Here is a 17,141-nt window from a genome sequence, read left to right on the forward strand (position 1 = left end):
CCTCCTGCTCTCTTCCCCCTCCTCCTCTCTCTTCCCCCGCCTATCTCTCCTCTCTTCCCAGCCCTCCCCTCCTCCCAGCCCTCCCCTCTTCTCAGCTCTCCCCTCCACGCCCCTCACCCTTCCCTTTCCCTCCTCCTCGCTCTCCTCCTCTATCTGGACCATCGTCATCGTCGGTCACAGTGAGTAGGACTTAGCCAGTCCACCCAGGAACCCCAAAGCCCATAAAACGGTCTGCATGCTCCCCATCACCTTCTGGACCCCCATCTCCCCAGTCTTATCTCCAGCCTCACTGTCCCTGGAAGAAGCCCTACAGGTTCCAGCCCAGGGCCTTCAGGGCAATTCTGTTCTCCCAGGGATCCGCCTGGCTCTAGCCTTCATAACGTTGGCGCCACCATCACCCTATGACTGAGCACCCCCTGGCAGGTTCCCGTTCATTTGATTCCTTGCATTCTGAGCATGTGCTCCAACTGGGATGCCGCCCGTGAGGCGGGCCCCCGACGCGTCCCCAGCTCTAAAAGGTGGCCTGGCGGGGAATGCCTGCTCACAGTAAATATTCTAGAATGAATGACTGGGGAGCCTTCCAGGTGCTGGCCACTGACCTAAGTGCTTTGCACACAATGACTCCATGTTACAGATAAGATAACTGAGGCACGGGGAAGCTTAGTTAACCCTAACCAAGTCCCGGCTTCCTAATGAAGAGGGAAACCAATGATGAGCACGTGAGCCAATGAATGAAGGATGACTGGGGGCAAGTACTCCAAGAAAACAGAACAGGCCTGGTGCATGGCGGCCCACAACTGCAGTCCCAGCACTCTGCAAGGTCCAGGTGAGGGATCGCTTGAGGCCAGGAGTTGGAGACCAGCCTGAGCAACATAGTGAGACCCATCTCTACAGAAAATTTAAGATTACCCAGGCATACTGTGCACCTGTGGTCCCAGCTGCTCAGGAGGCTGAGGCAGGAGGCTCCCTTGAACCCTAGAGTTCAAGGCTGCAGTGAGTCCTGATCACACCACTGCACTCCAGCCTGGGTAACAGCAAGACTCTGAGGGAAAAAAGGGAGAGGGAGAGGAAAAGAAAACAGAAGAGGGTACGCAGCAGTGGGCTGGTGCTAAGTGGCATTTGCCCTTAGATGGGTGCACGCGTCCCTGAAGCCCTCCATGCCCCGCCCCGGGCCTGCCTCCTGGTGCCTGCACCGCTGGCCCCACCCTGAGTTTTGGGCTCTTCTCGTAGGCCAGTCCCCTCATTTTCTGAATGAAGTTGCTGAGGGGCCAACAGACCCCTGGGTGACACAAGGACCAGAGGGTGGCGTCCCCAGCACTGGGTAAGACTGGCTCCATCTTTGAGTGTTCTGAGGGAGGCTTTCTAAACCTCTTATTTAACCCCAGAAGAAAGCAGCCTTCTCCCAGGCCCATCCTTAAGCAACATGTCTTGGCCTGAACCAATATTAACCGAGCACCTGCTGTGTTCAGCTTCGCCTGGCACTGCCTTCCTCTGAGGAGACCAAACATGGTCCAGTGCCCCAAGGAGGAGGGCCCAACTCCTGACAGAGGTCAGAGTGGCTAGGGTGAGGCTGTGGAGTCCCAGGGGAACAGGTTCAGAGCAATCCAGGCTCCGGGGTTTCCCAAGTTGGAGTCCTGGGGCAGGTGGTGTGGGGCTTTCTGTGCCTCAGTTTCCTCATCTACAAAATAGGGATTCTAAGAGCCCCTGTTCAAGGGCTACCACGAGGATTAAAGTGAGGAAAATGTGCCAGTGCTTAGAACAGTGCCTGGAATGTGTCAGTGCAACTGAGCTGGACCTACCTGACCCGGCTCCTGCCCGCCTCTCTGCTTCCATCTCCTCCCCTCTCCCCATTGTTTCTGTTTATTGAGCATCCGCAGCTTTTTCCTATGTCAGGGCCTTTGCACTTCCTGTTCCTCTGTCTAGGATATGCTTCCCCTAGATCCTTCCATGGCTCCACATTCTCCTCTTCCGGGTTCAGCTGAAACCCACTCCTCAGAGAGGCCTTTGCCATTGCATCTGTCAAAAACAGGAGTCCCAGCCCACTCTATCAGGTCACCTCATTTTGTCTGAAATGGTCTCATCTGTCTACTTGTTCATCTCCTGCAGCTCCGGAGAGACAGACGCTGACCCTGTTTCACTATCCATGTATCTCCCGCACTTAGAAAAAGGCCTGGCACTTAGCAAGTACTCAATAAATGCTTTACTCAACCAGCTAATTAACTCATAAATCAGTCAACCAAATATCTGATCAAGTGATTAACTAATTAGTATCATTTCATTGAATTCCTTAAGGCCTTCAACAGCCTTTAGCTATGCAGTTCACCTTTTTTAATGACTTTTAAAGTTCTTGGAAATTAGCCATTTAACTCAGATTGGTGGCCTGCCTGGCCCTGATGCCCTCCCCCACTTCCTTGATACTGACCCGCCTTGACCATCTCACCCAATCTAACTCTGATTCATGACCAAGTCTTCAAGGTCCAAATGTACGTGGTGCTTACCCAAGAGGGCTGCAAGGCCATGGCTGGAGAGCCCTCATGTCACGCCATGCTGTCATTCAATGAGAGAGAAGGGCAGAGATGAAAGAGTGCTGGGACATGTGAGCCACCTTGGCCTTGCCGAGGGGAGTCACTTCCGGTGGCAGGGAGGGCAGCTTAAGAAGGGAAAGAAGTCTTTGTCATGTTTTAGAGAAACACCCTGCCCTGGCGAAAGCCGAAGACACAGAAGAAAAGCAAGAGTGCTGATAACAAAACGTGATCAGCATGGTGGTGGCTCCCGGAAAACCAAGTCAGATGGTTTCCTCCTCTGCTGAGTCCTCTCGTGATCAGAGACGGAGAATGAGCGCATGCAAAGACCTGGAGGAGCTGGAAGCCTCCTGGGGTGCTCATGGGATTGTAAAATGGTACAGCCTCAAAAGGCAAACGTAGGGTCCCCTGAGACTCAGCCATTCCACTCCTGGTCTATGCCAAGGAGAAAGGGAAGTGCGTGTCCACACGGAAGCTCGCACTCAAATGTTCACAGCAGCCCAGCAGTGAAAACAATCCACACGCCCATCAGCTGACGAAGAGGTAAATAAAATGTGGCATAACCACACACTGCAAGATTACTCAGCATAAAAAGGAATGAAGTGCTGACGCATGCTGCACCATGGGTGAACCTTGAAAACATTGATAAGTGCGAGAAGCCAGACGCAAAGGCCACGTATATGATTCACTGATGTAAAATGTCCATACTAGGCAGATCTATGGAGACAAAAAGCAGACCAGTGGTTGCCGGGGCCGGGGAGAATGAGGAGTGACTGGTACAGGTTTGGGGTTTCATTTTGGAGTGGTGAAAATGTTCCGAAAGTGATGGTAATGATGGTTGCACAGCTCTGCAAATATACAAAACGCCATCAAATTGCACACTTTATTTACCTTTTATTTTTTTAAGAGACAGTCTCACTCTGTCGCCCAGGCTGGAGTGCAGTGCTGTAATCACAGCTCACTGCAAGCGCGAAGTCCTGGGTTCAAACCGTCATTCCTCCTCAGCCTCCTGACTAGCTTGGACTACAAGTACACGCCACCATGTACACTTAATGTTTTAATTTTTGTTGAGACAGGGTCTCGCTTTGTTGCCCAGGCTGCTCTCAAAATCCTGCCCATCCTCCCACCCTGGCCTCCCAAAGTGCTGGGATTACAAGTGTGAGCCATCCCGGGCACGGTGGCGGGTGCCTGTAGTCCCAGCTACTCAGGAGGCTGAGGCAGGAGCATCACTTGAACCCGGGAGGCAGAGGTCGCAGTGAGCTGAAATCAGGCCATTGCCCTCCAGCCTGGGCAATAAGAGTGACGCTCCATCTCAAAAACGAACAAAGAACAAACCAAACTAGTGTGAGCCGCCATGCCTGGCCAAATTGTGTTCTTTAAGTGGGTGGATGTATAATATGCAAATTACATCTTAATAAAAACTATGATAAAGAAATGGCCAGGTGTGGTGGCTCATGCCTATAATCCCAGTGCTTTTGGAGGCCAAGGCAGGAGGATCCCTTGAGGCCAAGAGTTCGAGACCAGCCTGGGCAACATAGCCAGACCCCATCTCTACAAAAAATAAAAAGTTAGCCAGACGAGGTGGCACACACCTCTAGTTTCAGCTGCTCAAGAGGCTGAGGTGGGAGAATCACTTGGGCCCAGGATGTCGAGGCTGCAGTGAGTGAGCTATGACTGTGCCACTGCACTCTAGCCTGGGCAGCACAGTGAGTCTGTCTCTCAAAAGAGAAAGAAAACTTCTCGTAGCTCCCACCTCACTCAGTGTAAAAGCCAAAGCCTTCACCATGGCCCATAAGATGAGCACGTCTCATACTAGAGAGACAAAGTCAAGCGCACCCAGGTGGGAACATCTCCCTGACTTCATCCGCCTCCCTCTCCTTGCCCACTCTGCTCCGGCCACACCCACCTTCCTGGAGCTCCTCCCCCTGCTGCCTGGCTCCTGCCCCAGGGCCTTTGCACTCCCTGGTCCTCTCCTGGAATGCTCCTCTCCCTGACACCCAGGAGGCTCACCCTCCCTTCCTTCAGGTCCTTGCTCCAGTGCCATCTTCTCAGCAATGACTGCCTTCCTGCCCAGCCTTTGAAAGTTACCAACCACCCGGAGGATGCTCCCTGTCCTCCTTGGCTGCCTCATTTCTCTCTGTGCACCAGCCGCGCTCCGGGGCAGGTGTTTGCTTGTTTGATTGGCTTCCTTTTCCTCTAGGATGAAAAAACCTCTAGGGGGCAGGAATCTGCGTGTTTGGTCCTTTGCCATTGCTGTGCCCCGGGCTCCTGAGCCTCACGTGGCCCCAGCAGGCCATCAGTCAGTGTGTGTGGATGAACCTTTTCTACCAGAGCCCAAGGTAAAAGCCCACCTCTGCCACTGGGCCACACAGCTGCCTGGCGGGGTGGCCTGGGCCAAGTTGCCAAGCCTCTCTGTGCTCTGGCTCCCTCATTCATGCCTCAGGATTGGTCTGAGTCATGCCTGCACCCTGGAATGGTCATGAGGATTTCATAGGCTCATCCTGGTCATGTGCTTATCGAGGTGCCTGTGTGAGGCGGGGCCAAGTCCTCCGGCAGGCCGCCACACGCCCTGGGCCCCACCCCAGCCTGGGAAGAATCATTCTTATCCCCAGGGCAACAGAACTACTGCAGGGAAGCTGAAGGGCTTCCTTAAAGGAGGCACAGCTGGCTCCTAGTGGAGCAGAGAGCAGAGATGTGAACCAGTCACTTGTCACAAACGTGAGCGCTACATTGTTTGCCGAGTTAAAGGAAAGAGGAAGAAAGGGAAGGAAAGTGAAGAGATAGGGGCAAGAAAGGACAATGTAAAAAGGAAAGTGAAGAGATAGGGGCAAGAAAGGACAATGTAAAAAGGAAAGTGAAGAGATAGGGGCAAGAAAGGACAATGTAAAAAGGAAAGTGAAGAGATAGGGGCAAGAAAGGACAATGTAAAAAGCAAAGGAAGAGAAAACTTTATTTCTCTCTTTTGACATGGAGTCTCGCTCTGTTGTTCCAAGCTGGAGTGCAGTGGTGCGGTCTTGGCTCACTGCAACCTCCACCTCCCGGGTTCAAGCAATTCTCCCTTTCTCAGCCTCCCGAGTAGCTGGGATTACAGGTGCATGTCACACGCCCAGCTAATTTGTGGGTTTTTTTTGTTTTGGGTTTTTTTGGAGTTTTGTTTGAGATGGAGTCTCACTCTGTCCCCCAGGCTGGAGTGCAATGGCGTGACCTCGGCTCACTGCAACCTTCTCCGGGATTCAAACAACTCTCCCACCCAGCATCCTGGGTAGCTGGGATTACAGTCACCTGTCATCATGCCCGGCTAATTTTTTTATTTTTGTAGAGATGGGGTTTCACCATGTTGGCCAGGCTGGTCTTGAACTCCTGACCTCGGGCGATCCACCTGCCTCGGCCTCGCAAAATGCTGGGATTACAGGCGTGAGCCACCTCGCCCAGTCAGGAAACTATTTTAGCCACATCTGCCATGTGGCTCGCTGCCGGTGATGGAGGAAAGAGAGCTCACGTGTGCCTGCTGGATTCATTCAGTCAACATTGAGCTCCCACTCTGTGCTGGGCACTGTGTTGGGGGCTTGAGGAGCCATCGGGGACCATAAACAAGCCCCTGGCCATCCAGGCCCTGTGTGTCAATAGACAAGTAATAACATTAAATTATACACATCATCAATGGTGAATTTCATCAAACATTAGCGCTGTGGGCCAGCACAGTGGCTCACACCTGACATCCTAGCACTTTAGGAGGCTGAGGCAGGTGCTCTGCTTGAGCTCAGGAGTTCAAGACCAGCCTACACAACACAGCAAAACCCCATCTCTACAATAAATACCAAAAAAATGAGCTGGGCATGGTGGCACGCACCCGTAGTCCCAGACAATTTGGGAGGCTAAGATGGGAGAATCACTTAAGCTCAGGAGGCAGAGGTTGCAGTAAGCCAAGATGGCACCACTGCACTCTAGCCTGGGCAACAGAGCAAGACTCCATCTCAAAAAACAAAACAAGGCTGGCCGTGGTGGCTCACACCTGTAATCCCAACGCTTTGGGAGGCTGAGGCGGGTGGATCACCTAAGGTCAGGCGTTCAAGACCAGCCTGACCAACATGGTGAAACCCCATCTTTACTGAAAATACAAAAATTAGCTGGACATGGTGATGGGCACCTGTAATCCTAGCTACTCTGGTGGCTGAGGCAGGAGAATCGCTAGAACCCAGGAGGCAGAGACTGCAGTGAGCTGAGATGGTGCCACCGCACTTCAGCCTGGGGAACAGGGCAAGACTCCGTCTCAAAAACAACAACAAAAATAAAAAGATATTAGAGCTGTGCTGTCCAATACAGTAGCCACTGGCCTTACGTGGTTATGGGACACTTGACACGGGGCTAGTCTGACGTGAGATATTAGAGCTGTGCTGTCCAATACGGTAGCCGCTGGCCTTACGTGGTTATGGGACACCTGACACGGGGCTAGTCTGACGTGAGATATTAGAGCTGTGCTGTCCAATACGGTAGCCACTGGCCTTACGTGGTTATGGGACACTTGACACGGGGCTAGTCTGACGTGAGATATTAGAGCTGTGCTGTCCAATACGGTAGCCACTGGCCTTACGTGGTTATGGGACACTTGACACGGGGCTAGTCTGACGTGAGATATTAGAGTTGTGCTGTCCAATATGGTAGCCACTGGCCTTACGTGGTTATGGGACACTTGACACGGGGCTAGTCTGACGTGAGATATGCTGTGTCATATACATCCCAGATTCAAAGGCTTACTATGAAAAGAACATAAAATATCTCAATATTCTTATATTGATTACACATTGAAATGACACTATTTGAATATCAAGGATTAAATGACATATACAAGTTAAATTAATTTCACTTGTTTCTTTTTGCTTTTTAAATATGACCCCTCATTTTTTTTTTCTTATTTTCTTTTTTCAGAACAGGTTCCTCTGTCATTATTATTATTATTTTTTTTTTAGTCTCACTCTGTAGCTCAAGCTGGAGTGCAATGGTGGGAACTCAGCTCACTGCAACCTTCGCCTCTGGGGCTCAAGCGATTCTCCTGCCTCAGCCTCCCAAGTAGCTGGGACTACAGGCATGCACCACCACATCCGGTTAATTTTTTTGTATTTTTAGTAGAGACAAGGTTTCACCATGTCGCCCTGGGTGATCTCAAATTCCTGAGCTCAGGCGATCCTCCTAAAGTGCTGGGATTACAGGCCTGGACCACCGCGCTCCCCCACAAAATTTTTTAAATTTCGTGTGTGCTTTGTGTATGATGCAGTCCAAGGGACAGGGCTGTTGGAGGATGATGCATGCTTTGGGGGGAAAACGGAACAGTGTAAATGCCACTGGGGGAGAGGGGTTGCCATTTAAATGGGTGTTTGGAGACAGCCTCAGTGAGAAGGCAACATTTGAGCAAAGACCTTCAGGAAGTGCAGGAACACGTTGAGATCCGGGAACAGCATTCCAGGCAGAGGGAACAGCCAGGGCAAAAGCTCTGAGGCAGAAGGTACCTGCACAGATTTTAATTAGAATGCAAATCTCTTATGTTGCTGCAAATGACTTTTTAGGAGCTGTTTCTTTTCAGCAGGTCAAAATGCCCCGTGCATTATTGCAAATATCAGAGAAGGTCTCCAGAGCCCCCATACAGCCCCTCCAGAAACTTAGCCTCTGCCCTGGATGTTAGCCCCCATGTTAGAGTCTGAATGTGTCCCCTGAAATTTGTATGTTGAAACCTAATTACATGTGATGGTATTAAGAAATGGGGCTTTGGAACATGATAAGGTCCTGAGGGCAGAGGCCTCACCGATGGGATTAGGGCCCTTGTACATGTGGCTCCAGAGAGCTGCATCTCCCCTTCCACAAGGCAAAGACGCAAAGAGAAGCTGCCATCTGTGAACCAGGAGACAAGGCCTCACCGCCACCAGACCTTCCAGCTGCCTTGATCTTGGACTTCCCGGCCTCCGGACCTGTGAGAAATAGATGTGTGTGGTCTGTAAGCTCCCCCAGTCCATGGTGTTCTGTTATAGAAGCCTGAACAGACTGCGATGCCCTGTAAGTCCCGTCTTCCTGCAAAATCAAACCTTTCTGAGTCCCCGGCCACTGACTTCCCCGCAGGAGTCTTTCCTCTCTGACTCAGGGATGGCGATCGATCCTCACCTTTGTCCCTGGCCTTCAGGGACTCTGATATGTCCTCTCTGGTAAGGGCTAACCCTGTAACACAGACGTGCTTTCCAGGACAAAGGTGCAAGTTTGTGGGGAAGACCCAGCCGGCAGCTGCGAGCTAATGACACTGCTCCGCGGGCCAGGTCACAGAAGGAGAGAAGCGTCTGTTGGCTCCCACTGCCAACAGCAGCTGGAGACAGGAGGGTGATTCCTATCCCAGGAAGCAGAAGGCTCCTCTGAGACCCCCTGGTCCTGTCCTACCTGCCGGGGAAGGGATGGACATGCTCGTTCGTTCATTCCTTCATTCATTCATTCGTGTGCCAAATACTTGCTGAGCGCTCACTATGTATCAGACCTACTGTGTGCTAGGGCCTCAGGGGAGACAGGGAAGAAGGAAGGCAGGTCCTCTCTGCCTTGGCCTTACTTTTTGTTTTGAGACAGAGTCTGGCTTGGTCATTCAGGCTGGAGTGCAAAGCTCACTGCAGCCTCCACCCCCTGGGCTCAAGCCATCTCCCCACCTCAGCCTCCTATGGGCGTGTGCCACCATACTCAGCTAATTTTTTTTTTTTTTTTTTTTTTTTTTGGAGACAGAGTCTTGTTCTTTCTCCCAGGCTGGAGTGCAGTAGCATGATCTCTGCTCACTGCAGCCTCTGCCTCCCAGGTTCAAGCAATTCTCCTGCCTCAGCCTCCTGAGTAGCCGGGACAATCGGTGCCTGCCACCACACTCAGCTAATTTTTGTATGTTTTTAGTAGAGATGGAGTTTCATCATGTTGGCCAGCCTGATCTCCAACTCCTGACTTCAAATAATCCACCCACTTCAGCTTCCCAAAGTGCTAGGATGCAGGCATGAGCCACCACACCCAGCCACACTAATATTTTATTTTATTTTTTTGAGACAGAGTCTCACTCTGTGTTGCCCAGGCTGTAGTGCAGTGGTGCGTTCTCAGCTCACTGCAGCCTCCGACTCCGGGTTCAAGCGATTCTCCTGCCTCAGCCTCCTGAGTACCTTGGATTACAAGCGTGCACCACCACGCCCGGCTAATTTTTGTGTTTTTAGTAGAGACGAGGGTTTCACCATGTTGATCAGGCAGGTCTGGAACTCCTGACTTCATGATCCACCCACCTTGGCCTCCCAAAGTGCTGGATTACAGGTGTGAGCCACCACGCCTGGCCAATTCTTATTTTTTTGATAGAGATGGGGTACCACTATGTTGCCCAAGCTGGTCTCAAACTCCTGGACTCAGGTGATCCTCCCACCTCAGCCTCCCAAAGTGCTGACATTATAGGTGTGAACCACCATGTCTGGTCTGCCCTGGCCTTACTTTTTAGTAAGGGAGAGAGAGAGATTTAAAATACATATCATATCATATATATATATATATATATATATATATATATATATGTATACACACACACATATACATATGTGTGTATATATGTATAAATATATTTATGAGCAAATAAATAGTCAAGGATTATACATGCTGCTAAGTGCTAATGAGAGATATAAAAGGTAATGCCACAGGGAGATGGGGGCTGGGGGGTGAGACCGGAAGGATAAGAGCTGGGGAGGACATTTCTGGCAAATGAACCAGCAGTGCAAAGCCTCTGTGTCAGCGAGCTGCTCGGTTTGCCCAAGGAACAGATCATCAGAGACCACTGCACCTTAGACGGCGCAGTCACCCCAGTTTATACCTCCTGTCCCAACATTAACAGCACCTCCAAGCCACTGCGTGTTGGGGTGATCTGTGACACCCAGGCTGGCTGCAGCTCTTGAGCAAAGGGCACGGTCCCTGGAAGGCAGCCCTCTCTAGACACCTCTCTCCTCCCAGGTTCCAGGTGACACCCTGCCCTCCTCCCCTCAGCTGTAGGAGTGGGAGCAGCTTCACTCTCCCTTCTGTTTTCCCTACGCCTTTGTAAATATCCTCAAAGTCTCCAATTTTGAGTAAACTCTCCACTTCCTGCTCAGACTGTTACAGGAACTGATTCTGTGGTGGGAAAGGAATTAGAGAAGAGAAAGAGAGGCTCAGAGGCGGCATCCAACAGCTGGGGTAGAAACCTGGAGGTAAGAAAGCCTGGTAATTAACGGCCCTCGCAGTGGCTCACTCCTGTAATCCCAACACTTTGGGAGGTGGAGGTGGGAGGATGGCTTGAGGTCAAGAGTTCAAGACCAGCCTGAGCAACATGGCAAAACCCCATCTCTACTAAAAAATACAAAAAATTAGCCGAGCATGGTGGCACGTGCCTGTAGTCCCAGCTACTTGGGAGGCTGAGGCAGGAGGATCACTTGAGCCCAGGAAGTAGAGGCTATAGTGAGACATGATCGTGCCACTGCACTCCAGCCTGGGAAACAAGAGTGAAACCCTGTCTCAAAAAAAAAAAGGAAAGAAAGAAAGCAGACTATCTTTAGAAAAAAAAGAAGAAGACTGTTTGTTTGTTTGTTTGTTTGTTTGTTTGTTTGTGAGATGGAGTCTCACTCTGTCACCCAGACTGGAGTGCAATGGCGCAATCTCGATTGACTGCAACCTACGCCTCCTGGGTTCAAGTGATTCTCCTGCTTCAGCTTCCCAAGTAGCTGGGATTACAGGCGCCTGTTCACTGGGGTTACAGGTACCTGCCACCATGCCCAGCTAATTTTTGTATTTTTAGTGGAGACAGGTTTTCAACATGTTGGTCAGGCTGGTCTCAAATTCCTGACCTCCTGATCCGCCCACCTCAGCCTCCCAAAGTGCTGGAAATTACAGTGTGAGCCACCCTGCCCAGCAGAAGACTACTAGTTTTAACTAACTAATAGTTAAAAACAGCAAGTCTGAGCCGGGTGCTGTGGCTCATGCCTGTAATCCCAGCACTTTGGAAGGCTGAGGTGGGCGGATCACAAGGTCAGGAGTTTGAGACCAGCCTGACCAACATGGTGAAACCCGATCTCTACTTAAAAATACAAAAATTAGCTGGGCGTGGTGGTGCACACCTCTAATCCCAGCTACTTGGGAGGCTGAGGCAGGAGAATTGCTTGAACCCGGGAGGCAGAGACTGTGGTGGGCCGAGAGCGTGCCATTGCACTCCAGCCTGGGCAACAGAGTAAGACTCTATCTCAAAAAAGAAACAAAGAAACAGCAAGTCTGGAGCCAGACAGTCCAGGTTCAAAGCCTGTCTGGGCCTCAATTGCCCCTTCTATAAAATGGGGCTAATAAGACCCATCTCAGAGAGGTGTGGAATAAGTGAATTGCTTGAACCTGGTGGGGTAGAGGTTGCAGTGAGCCGAGATCATGACAGTGCACTCCAACCTGGGTGACAGCAAGACTCTGTATCAAAAAAATTTAACATAGAATTACCATGTGACGCAGCAATCTCACTTCTGGGTATAAAAGAAATGAAGCTGGGGTCTCGAGGAGGAATCTGGCCACCACCTTCATTGCAGCGCTGTTCACGATGGCCAGACGGTGGGAGCAACCAGCATGTCCACTGATGAGTGATGGGGGATAAGCTGGGGCCCCCACACGTGGAATAGGGTTCATCCTGGAAAGGGTAGGACGTTCTGATGCACGCTGCAGCACGCACCGACCGTGAGGACATTATGCTAAGTGAAAGAAGCCAGCCACAACGGGACAAACACTGAACAATTCCATTTGTGTGAGCTCCTCGAGAAGCCAGATTCACAGAGACAGAAAGAATGGTGGGTGCCAGGGGCTGCGGGGAGAGGCGAAAGGGGAATTTTTGATCAGTGTGTATGCAGTTTCCGTTTTGCAAGATGATAAGGTGCCAAGAAGGGTGGTGGTGATAGTTACTCAACAATGTGGATGTCCTTCATGCCACTGAAATGTACACTTAGAAAGGATTAGGACGTACAAACAACCCACACAACAAAACGCCGAGCCAGACAGAGGTGCGGAGTCTCCCACAAAGTGCACGTTTGGTGTCAAGAAATCAGGTAGAAGACCAGAGGGGAGCTGAGCCGTGCGTGAGGAGCAGCTTTGTTCTGTCTTTGATCAAGAATCGGGGAGGCAGAGATAAGATGCGAGTGGGGCAGGCTCAGGGGGACAGCAGGTCCAGGAAACACCGGGCCTTCCGGAGCGTTCTCAGCGCCTCCAGACGGGGAAGTGAGGGGCCTCAGGGCCCCCAAGCTGCCGCCAAGCCCACTCCTGGGGACTTCCTAACTTTTCCGCCCTATCCTGACCGAGAGAGAAAGGTGCTGGCGAGTGTGACAGGAGACCATGTCAGCTTCCCCCAGCCCGCACCCCGCCCCCAGCAGCGCAGACTCAGACCCAGGGGCTGTCCCAGCAAGGGTGCCGCGCCACACATGGAGGCGGCGCAGAGCTGCACAAGAGGGCACTTGGGAGATTCATACTCTGGGCGACAGAGCTTGGATTTCTAGACAAATTGTTCACCTCCTCCAGGCCCTGGGTGTCCCTCTCAACCCCTGCTGCCCGTCTCAGCCACAGGAATCCCCTCTGAACCTTGGGTGCCCCTCTGAGCCCTGGGCCCCCCTGTAAAGTGGGAATGAGAGGTGTACCAAAGGTGGAATGGTGGCTACCACCCCCGGCCTATTCAGAGTCAGTCTGCTATTTCTTATCACCGTGTGCCGGTAACTCTAAATAACATCAGCAATAAGACATTCCTCCCGAAACAAGCTTTTATTGGCCTATGTCTGAACCAGGAGTTGGCAAATTACCGCCCAAAAGCCAAACCTGACCCCCAGCCTGTCATTGTAAATAAAGTTTTATTGGAACCCAGACACACCTATTCAGATAGTTTATGGCCGTGTCCAGGCTACCATGGCAGAGCTGAGTAATGTTGACAGAGGTCCTGGAGTGCAAAAAGCCTGAAATCGTCATCTGTCACTTTACAGAAAGAGTTTGCCAACCCTCGGACTAAACAGTGCTGTGGCTACGTTTTAATACTACATATGTGAGTTTCAAATTAGCAGAATCATATTGCTTTCCTTTTAATAAATATCGTATTCCTCATGGGTTCAGTTCGGAGAATGCCACATGCCCCTACACAAACACACACACACACACACACAAACACAAACACATTAACACACACAAACACATTAACACACACACAAACACATTCACACACACAAACACATTCACACACACACAAACACATTAACACACACATTTACACACACATTCACACACAAACACATTAACACACACAAACACATTCACACACACACAAACACATTCACACACACACAAACACATTCACACACACATTCACACACAAACACATTAACACACACAAACACATTCACACACACACAAACACATTCACACACACAAACACATTCACACACACATTCACACACAAACACATGCAGAGACACACACAGATACACATACAATATTTTACTGAATTTGAATAAATATCTCTTTTTTTTCTTTATTCCTAAACAATAGGGATATAAGAATAAACAGGCTGGTCGTGGTGGCTCACGCCTGTAATCTCAGCACTTGTGGAGGCTGAGGCAGGAGGATCGCTTGAGCCCAGGAGTTTGAGACCCTGTCTCAAAAACAATTCTTTCTAATTTATTAGAAAGGGGAAGCCAGGAGTGGTTAATCGGTACAAAAGAAATCATTTAAAAGAATGACTAAGACCTGTTTGATTACACAGCGGGGTGACTATAGTCAGTAACAACTCAATTGTACAAAGTCAGACAACGAAGAGTAGAATCGGATCGTTTGTAGCATAAAGGATGAATGCTGGAGGGGATGGAAGCCTCATTCTCCGTGATGTGATTATTACACATCGCATGCCCAGAGCAAAACATCTCATGTACCCCATAAATATATACACCTACTATGTACCTCAAAAATTCTAAAAATTAAAACCTTTTAAAAATTAAAAAGATGATCCACTCAGAGGTCAAATATGAGATCCATGCCGATGGGGACAGGTGATACCTCGGGGGGTTTTGTGAGGATGAAATTCAACAAGTGTGATGACAGAGACCACTGGTTGCCTTTACATAATTCATTCTCTCTCACCCCTTCTTCCTTCAAGGCAAAGGGTCTGTCTGCTTCCCGACAGCCACAGATGCTCAAAGAAGGGGACCTTGTTCCCCCATCCGGAGGAAATCCTGATTATTCTGAGCCATCTCGGTAATACAGTTCCTCTCCCTACGATTGGCTTAGGGGTGGACATGTGAGCACATTCTGGTCGAAAAGATGAGAGGGGGCGAGCTGGGGGAATTCTTGGAAAGGTTTCATTGCTGATAAAAATGGACCAAGGAAGAGACGCTTCCTGAATGTGTGCTGTTGGCTGAGGTGTGCACTGCAGAAAAGGCTGGAGCAGAGAGATGCAGAGGACCCGGCTCTTCATGTCCTGAGAACTGGCCACGTGCGGTGGCTCATGCCTATAATCCCAGCACTTTGGGAGGCCGAGGCGGAAGTATTGCTTGAGGCCAGTAGTTCAAGACCAACATGACCAACATAGTGAGACCCTGTCTCAAAAAAGAAGGAAAGGAAGAACCCCGAAGCTGTCCTATCTCAGGACTTCCCCTTATATGGAAATAATAAATATCTTCATTGTTAAACCTCTTGGGTGCTTTCCAGGACTTTCAGCCAAAAGCAACCTCAATGGCGACAGATCTAAACCCGGCTGGCAAGTCACCAGCCGCCACAGTGAACAGCTTTATCGACGTTGTCCTTCAGGGAGTATCCATGGAGTGCCCTCGCTGGACGCGGACAGCTCGGGGCACTGCAGATCACGAAAAGGTGCCGTGGCTCACACCTGTGATCCCAGCACTTTGGGAGGCTGAGGCAGGCGGATCACAAGGTCAGGAGATCAAGACCATCCTGGCTAATACGATGAAACTCCTTTTCTATTAAAAAAAAAAAAGAGGTTTCTTTCCTGGAGGCGCACTCCAGGGGCTCAGACAAACACTAGAGCAAATCCAGGAATAAGCCAACAGAACAGCTTCAGATAATGTTCAATGCTGGCAAGAAACAAAACCCAGCAGTTTGAGAGAGGGAGTGAGGGCGTGGCTTCTCAGGGAAGATGACATTTAGGGGAGAACGGGATGAAGAGCCAACGTAGGAAGATCCAGAGAGAGCATTCCAGGTGGAGGGCGTGGCACGCACAAAGGCCCTGAGGTAGGAGGGAACTTTGTGCGCTGGAGGAACTGAACCGTGAAATGTGAGAGCATCACGATTATGGCAGCAGCTTTCAAGAAAGGGTCTAAAAGTAAACAAAAGGTCCACAGTCCAAATTCCTCGCCTCCCTCCCTTTTTTTTGTCATTGTTGTTTTTTTTTTTTGCCACCCAAGTAATGTTTTTTATTTTTATTTTTATTTTTTTAAAGAAAAAGAGGGAAAAAGAAATATTACTTCATTCCTAAAATGGGTATCAATAATGGCCGATCAATATTTTGTGTGTTTAAAGTGGATAATGTATATTTTGTGTGTTTAAAATGGAGAGCTCTATTGAGTTTATTTGTTCTGGATCTGAGTTCAAGTCCTGGATATCGTTATCAATTTTCTGTCTCGTTGAATCTAAATCTCATTACGGGTCTTATGTATCTGGGTGTTCAGATCTCTTATTATTACATTAATCCTTTTACCCTTGTATCCTTGTAGCTTTGAAATCTATTTTATTAATTGTGAGAATTGCAACTCCTGCTTTTTATTTATTTATTTTTGCTCTCCATTTAATTGGTTTTTTTTCCAACCCTTTGAGTCTTTGTATATCTTTAGATATACCGTTAGATTTTGTCTGTATCTTTTGATTGGGGGATTTAGTCGATTTAAATTTAGGATTACTGCCATTTGATATTAACTGGCTCTTTTATCCTTTCGTTGATGTAAATTCTTCTTTATGTTAATGCTCTTTAGTTTTTGGTGTATTTTTAGAAAGGCTCATACTGGTTGTTCCTTTCTATCTATAATGCTTCTTTTAGAAGTTCTTGTAAAGCAGGCCTGGTGGTAATAAAATCTCTGAGTACTTGCTTGTTCCTAAAAGATTTTATTTTTCCTTCAATTGTAAAGCTTAAATTGGCAGGATATGAAATTCTGGGCTGAAAGTTCTGTTCTTTAAGTATATTGAATATTGGCCCCCACTCTCTTCTAGCTTGTAGGGTTTCCGTTGAGAGATCTGCTGTAAGCCTAATAGGCTTCCCTTTATGGGTAACCTGATCTTTCCCTCTGGCTGCCCTTAATATTTTCTCCTTCGTTTTGATCCTGGTGAATCTAACGATCATGTGCTTGAGGTTGGTCTTCTTGAGGAATATCTTTGTGGTGTTCTCTGTATTGCCTGGGGTTGAATAGTGTCCTGCTTTGCTAAATTAGGAAAATTTTCCTGGATAATATCCTGAAGAATATTTTCCAGCTTGAATTCATTCTCTCCGTCACATTCAGGTACACCAATCAAACGTATATTAGGTCTTTTCACATAGTCCCATATTTCTTGGAGACTTTGCTCATTCCTTTTTATCCTTTTTTCTCTATTCTTGTCTTGTTG

General features: G+C 49.2%; 1 long non-coding RNA gene across 1 annotated transcript; it reads left to right on the top strand.

Moving 5' to 3' along the window:
- The first annotated feature begins 127 nt into the window (after positions 1 to 127).
- LOC118144383 (uncharacterized) lies at positions 128 to 16,642 on the top strand. The gene is made up of 3 exons (XR_004729173.3): positions 128 to 179; positions 10,649 to 10,744; positions 14,689 to 16,642. It is a non-coding gene; the product is annotated as an uncharacterized LOC118144383 (long non-coding RNA).
- Positions 16,643 to 17,141: the final 499 nt, after the last annotated feature.

Source organism: Callithrix jacchus, chromosome 9 (genome assembly GCF_049354715.1).
Source record: "Callithrix jacchus isolate 240 chromosome 9, calJac240_pri, whole genome shotgun sequence".
Lineage (NCBI taxonomy): Eukaryota > Metazoa > Chordata > Mammalia > Primates > Cebidae > Callithrix > Callithrix jacchus.